Raw genomic sequence first — 6,000 nt, 5'->3', positions numbered from 1 at the left:
TCAGGACCTGTCCACATTAGGATAAAAGGTGAATTTTTAACCATTTTAAAACCCTAATGCGGACAGCGCAAATTGTATTTTAATCTGTGTTAGCTGCTTATAGTGAACCCGAGTTTCTCCACTCAGGTTCAGCTCAGCCCGCTCCATATATTATAATACCTCTTGGCCCATCTACACTAGGGTTTGAAGTTGTGTTAGTTAAAACAAGCTAGCTAACATGTTTTAAAAATTCATTTTTTACCCTAGTCTAGACAAGCCCTTACTAGTCACAAGAAAATCACCCTCCTGGATTTTTTATTTATAATTAAATCCTAGCTTTCCTTTTAAAAAATGCATGTCTAATCCTTTTCTTTGCCAAGAGAGCTTCCCTCTGCATGCCTGCTGCAGAAACCTGTTGCTTCCCAGCATACCATATGGTCATACCAATGGCGTAAAATCAAGCCTGTCCTGGGCCATTCACCTTGAACCCAGCAAAGTAAGTGGGAGAGCAGAGGGAAGGGGAGAAAGGGATTTTTAAAAAGAGATATAGTGGCAATGCTTTTGGCATGGACCTTTACCTGGTCACTTGCTGCGAATGTGAGCTAACCAGGGAATGCGCATGCACATTTGAAAAAGTGGCTCTCTGTGTCCAAAGTACCTGTCTGGTTAAGCCTGCAAGTCGCTGAGGGCAGGGGCTGTCTCTCTTGCTTTGCATAGCACAAGCACACTGGTGGTGCTCAATATTATAATGATTAATTATAAATAATAAATTCCAGGCATAATGGATTCATTTCTAAACTCCATAAATTAAAAGCAAGAACAGTATCTGAATTACCAATTGCAATTTTTGGGGAAAGTAAGGTTGTAAAAAAACCCCTTCATCTCCCATGTTCTACACTGGCAATTTGATTAAGAACTGTGATTAAAACTTTATCCCTAAAGCTAATTCACAATATAATCACAAATAAAGTCAGAGTCTGCATTCTGCATTTCAGGGACTTGACAGGGCATTTCTCTCCAGTCTCATTAGTTCTGTGCAGGGTCAGATTCCTGAACCCAGGTGGTTCCCTTTGATAGTTTTCACATTGCTTTATTGAGCTTCACAGATGAAAATGCTGCAAACACCAGTGAGGATAGAGAAAGGCTAGAAATATGGATAGAAAAATAAAAATAACAAAGTGAAACCTAGTTGAAAAATGAAGTCTAAATTATCTGAGGCAAATAATCTGAAACACAGATGTTTAATGAGAGGAAAAATCTGGCCAAACCACTGAAAAAGACGAAGGCATGAGCTTGTGACACAATCTGACAATAAAAAGGCCAATATAACTTTTGGCAAAGCATTATGTAACAGCATAGGGAGATACTTTAGTAGTCACTCTCTACACAGCTGTGGTGCATCTGCACACAGAATATTGTATTCAGTTCTGGGCACCACATTACAAAAAAGAAATATGTTAAGGGGAGATCTGTACCGATGACTGGCTCACCACTCTATACAGAGCAATATGCTTTACACTGAAGCCACTCTGGAATATACATATACATTCTCAGTGACTTAAAACAACAAATTTAGTTAAACAATTATTTCAGAAGCACATTATAATTACTGGTATGCTGGAATGTAGATAATCCCTTTTCAATACATGCAACCAGTGGTGAGCTGGAGCCGGTTCGCACCAGTTCGCTAGAACTGGTTGTTAAATTTAGAAGCCCTTTTAGAACCGGTTGTCCTGCGAAGGAGAGCCGGTTCTAAAAGGTGCTCCGGGACTGGAGCACCCATGGGGAAAATTTGGTGGGTGCAGAGCCCCCACCAGTAGCTCTCCGCCCCATGCTGGTCCCAGCTCACCTCACCTCTGCTCTGCCTCCACCCCTGAAAGCGCTGCCCCGCTCTACTTCTCAGACCACGCCCCCCCCCCCCCCGCTTCCCGCGAATCAGCTGTTTGCGCGGGAAGCCGGGGAGGGCTGAGAAGCAGGCGGCGGCTTCGTGCTCAGGCCCAGGGAGGCGGAGGCGGAGCGGAGGGGAGCTGGGGCGGGGGGGCGCGAGGAAGGCTGTCCACGCCGCAGCAGGTAACCCGGGGGGGAGCGCAAGGGAACCGATCCCCACCCCAGCTCACCTCTGCCTCCCTGGGCCTGAGCGCAAAGCCGCTGCCTGCTTCTCAGCCCTCCCCGGCTTCCCACGCGAACAGCTGATTCGCGGGAAGCTGAGGGAGGGGGTGGAGAAGCAGAGCGGGATGGCGCGTTCAGGGGAGGAGGCGGAGGCGGAGCAGAGGAGAGCTGAGGCCGGGCGCGGGGCGGAGAGCTGCCAGTGGGTGCTCTGCACCCACCAAATTTTCCCTGTGGGTGCTCCAGCCCCAGAGCACCCACGGAGTTGGCACCTAAGGCGCCACTTTTGATGTGATCAGTGGGGGGAGTGGCTGCTCCCCCTGCTCCCTCTGTAGCTACGCTTCCCTGCCCCTAGGAGCCAGAGGGACCTGCTGGATGCTTCCCAGGAGCTGCCCCAGGTAAGCACTGCCAGGACTCCTCACCTTGCCCCTCGGCAGGATCCTCTGGCTCTTAGGGGTGGGGTGGGCACCCACTACAGTGGCCCACGAGACCCTTCTGCCTGGTTCTGGGGCAGTCAGGGGATGGGGTAGAGTGGGCAGGGGTCCCGGGTGGGGGTGGTGTCAAGGAACGCGGGGGGTTGGATGGGGCAGGAGTCCCAGGAGGCGGGGGTGGGCCCATGACCCCTTCGTGGGGTGAGGAGGGAACCAGTTGTTAAGATTTTGGCAGCTCATCACTGCATGCAACTGATTATCAGTCTGGAAATGACAAGACTTCAGACCTAAAAATCTACAAGTTTACACTTCATAACCCATTAACTGGGGCTGGCCTTTGAATAGTTCTCCTCTTGTGTTTCTTGGAAATGTGGGGACGTAAATCCCTTGACTTTAGTGGGACTTAATCACATGCTTAAAGTTAAGCATGTGCTTAGGAGTTTTGCTGGCCTAAACCCTCTTTCATGACCACTAGCTGACATAGCGTGGACATAGCTTGGACACATTTTTATTCCACTGAGTATAACCACACTTCACATTGCTTGAGCCAGAAACTGCCATCCACTAAATTCATTTTGCAGTGAGTGGTCTTAAACTGGCCAGGAATGGTGAGCAAAAAAGACCTCCTTTCCAGGGCAGTTCCTACATCAGCTACCACTGCCATAAAGGGAGAAAGTGGAAGGCTGGAAACCAGGGGTGGGGAGTTGCATGGTGGATTAGAGCTCTGCTATGCTGAATCCTACACTGGCATAGTGTCATTGAGGGACCTTACATCAGTGGCATAAGTTACTGCTGTTCCTTAGCAACTCTAATTTACCCTGGGGCCAGGTGACACAAGATCAAGTCGCTCTTCTACACCTGAGCTCCAATTAGGCAGGCTAGAAAATCCAGACCCTTAGCTCTAATGGCTCTCCCTATGCTTATCCCGGCTCCCAGTTTCACACATCTTAAATAACAAAATTTATTTAGCACGTGAGTGAAAATAAAGCAAAAGCTATAATAAAGGTAAGTCAAATGTAAACAAAGCTTGTCTAAATTATGTGAAAACCGAGGTGGCTGGCTTTACTCTGAAATCCAAAATATGGCTTAAGAGAAATGAGAATTTTTACATCATAAAAATACCCACAGCTTAGCTATATTTTTGCTCAGCCTTTCAGTCTGTCATGGGAAGTCTGTCTGCTTCTCTTTTCCAGGGTCAGAGCTCAGTTGTGTGTTTTTTCGTATCCAGCCTCTGACGATTTCCTTTTCTCACAACTAATATTTCTTGTGTAATTGGAGCACCTCCATTTGAGGTTTGAGGCTCAGCTATGAAAGTCTTGGTTAGGATCTCGGGACATTGTAGTTGCAACTTGGTTACAATAATCTTTGGCTAAGTCTATTTTTCTTTGTTTATTGGCATGGTTTTTTTAAATGATCCATCTACTTTCCATGCTTGCATTTCTATTACTGTGTATCATTCAAAGGGTTTGCGCTCATTTGAGATAATGTTTTGAACCAGTAAGGAATCTAGATGAGTCTGAATACACCAACATTATTCTTTAACATCACTGAAAGTATTCTGAGTAGTCACTTTGCCTTTTTTTTTTTTTTTAAAGGGCTTTCCTACCTTCTTTGGTGAGGCTCAATAAACATCCCTCATTGGGGAGTGTTTTGGCGTATTAATTTTGTCACCCATGTGGATCTGGGGTTAAAGGACAGATTGTGCCCTGTGAGATCTGAGCACTGATCAGTATTGACAGAAGTTCAAGATTTGGCCCATTGTGCATAAACAAATAATTGCATCTTTCCTGTCTCAACCACTCTGATCTAGTTGAACTCGCGGCTGAGTCAGGAGATCTGAGGGTCTTGTGACCTGTGTTCTGTTCTTGACTGAAACTATTTTGCAGCATGACCTATCTTAGTTATCTACCTTAGGATTTTCTATTACATCCATAGCTGCAATACCTAAGTGCTGGGCAAGTCATTTATCCTCTGTGTGATTCAGTTTCGACATCTGTAAAAGAAATGCTTTGAGAGCCTCACATGAAAAGCACTACGTAAGTGGGAAGTGCAGTTATTTCATTCACTATTATGAGTAGGGTTACCAGAGAGCAACTGTGAAAAAACAGGACAGGGAGGTAATAGGTGCCTATATAAGAAAAAGTCCCCAAAAACGGGACTGTCCTTTAAAAACAGGACATCTGGTCACCCTAATTATGAGCTAAACAGGAGTTAAAATGATGAACAAAAAGTACTGATGAAAATGATCCTGTGTACTCCTCCCGCTGTGTGAACTGTGCATGGAAAGCAGCCTTGAGATTCCACCTGGCTGCAAAGCTCTGTTATTCTTCATATTAGTATTTTCATGTCTTTTTAAAAGAGCCTATTCCGTACGCTATAACTCCCTGATGACCTTGGGCTGGCTGGCTTTCAAGCAACTGAAAGCTGGTCAAAAGTCATTTAGGCCATTTTCAGTGCATTTTCTACTACCTTGATGTCGGTGGAAAAATACCACAACAGTTAATATTCATTCAACAGTAACTCAGTCCCATTCAGCTATACTGCTGAAAATATGGCACTGCTGAAGAGCTTGAGTGGATTCTCTGATCATTTGAAATTAAATACTAATTGCCCAATTTTAAAAATAATTAATTCAGAGAGTCCATTCCAATAGTTTACTAAAAGCTGCATTGTCTTCTGCCTGAATCGACAGAGCTTTGAGCACCACGTAGTTACCAGGTATGTGTATAAAGGATGGTAACATGTTACAGCAGGTTTCCCATTAAAATGTGACCCTTCCCTTTTCCTCCTGCCTCAAATAACCTTTTTATGTCCTCTTGCGCTCCACTCTACTTCATATAAGCAATGGGAGGAGTGTGATATTGTATACAGTGCTTTTGACCACCTAATTAATAACACTAATTCTCTCCATTGAGCATATAAAATAGAAATGGAGCTTACCTAAAATCCCTTTTTATCAATATTCTCAACACTTGCATTTCATTGTGTTGTATAACGTATAGGCTTATTTCTTAGCCCTGGTCTACACTAGGAGTTGAGGTCGAATTTAGCAGCGTTAAATTGATTTAACCCTGCACCCGTCCACACGACGAAGCCCTTTTTTTCGACTTAAAGGGCTCTTCAAATCAATTTCCTTACTCCACCCCCGACAAGGGGATTAGCGCTGAAATCAGCCTTGCTGGGTCGAATTTGGGGTATTGTGGACGCAATTAGACGGTATTGGCCTCTGCGACCTATCCCAGAGTGCTCCATTGTGACCGCTCTGGACAGCACTCTCAACTCAGATGCACTGGCCAGGTAGACAGGAAAACTTTTGAATTTCAATTTCCTGTTTGGCCAGTGTGGCAAGCTGCAGGTGAGTGCAGAGCTCATCAGCAGAGGTGACCATGCAGAGCTCATCAGCAGAGGTGACCATGATGGAGTCCCAGAATCGCAAAAGAGCTCCAGCATGGACTGAACGGGAGGTATGGGATCTGATTGCTGT

At 45.3% G+C, this 6,000-nt stretch overlaps 1 long non-coding RNA gene across 1 annotated transcript in view; it reads right to left on the bottom strand.

Annotated features, from left to right (window-relative positions):
• Positions 1–967: 967 nt before the first annotated feature.
• LOC122463421 overlaps positions 968–6,000 on the bottom strand; it is a 56,941-nt gene continuing 51,908 nt past the window's right edge. The window contains exon 3 of the long non-coding RNA XR_006286773.1: positions 968–1,123. This is a non-coding gene — a long non-coding RNA (uncharacterized LOC122463421). The remainder of the gene's footprint in view (positions 1,124–6,000) is intronic.

Source organism: Chelonia mydas, chromosome 1, assembly GCF_015237465.2.
Source record: "Chelonia mydas isolate rCheMyd1 chromosome 1, rCheMyd1.pri.v2, whole genome shotgun sequence".
Lineage (NCBI taxonomy): Eukaryota > Metazoa > Chordata > Testudines > Cheloniidae > Chelonia > Chelonia mydas.
The sequence above is the reverse complement of the archived record's forward strand: the minus strand, read 5'-3'. Positions and strand labels throughout refer to the sequence as shown.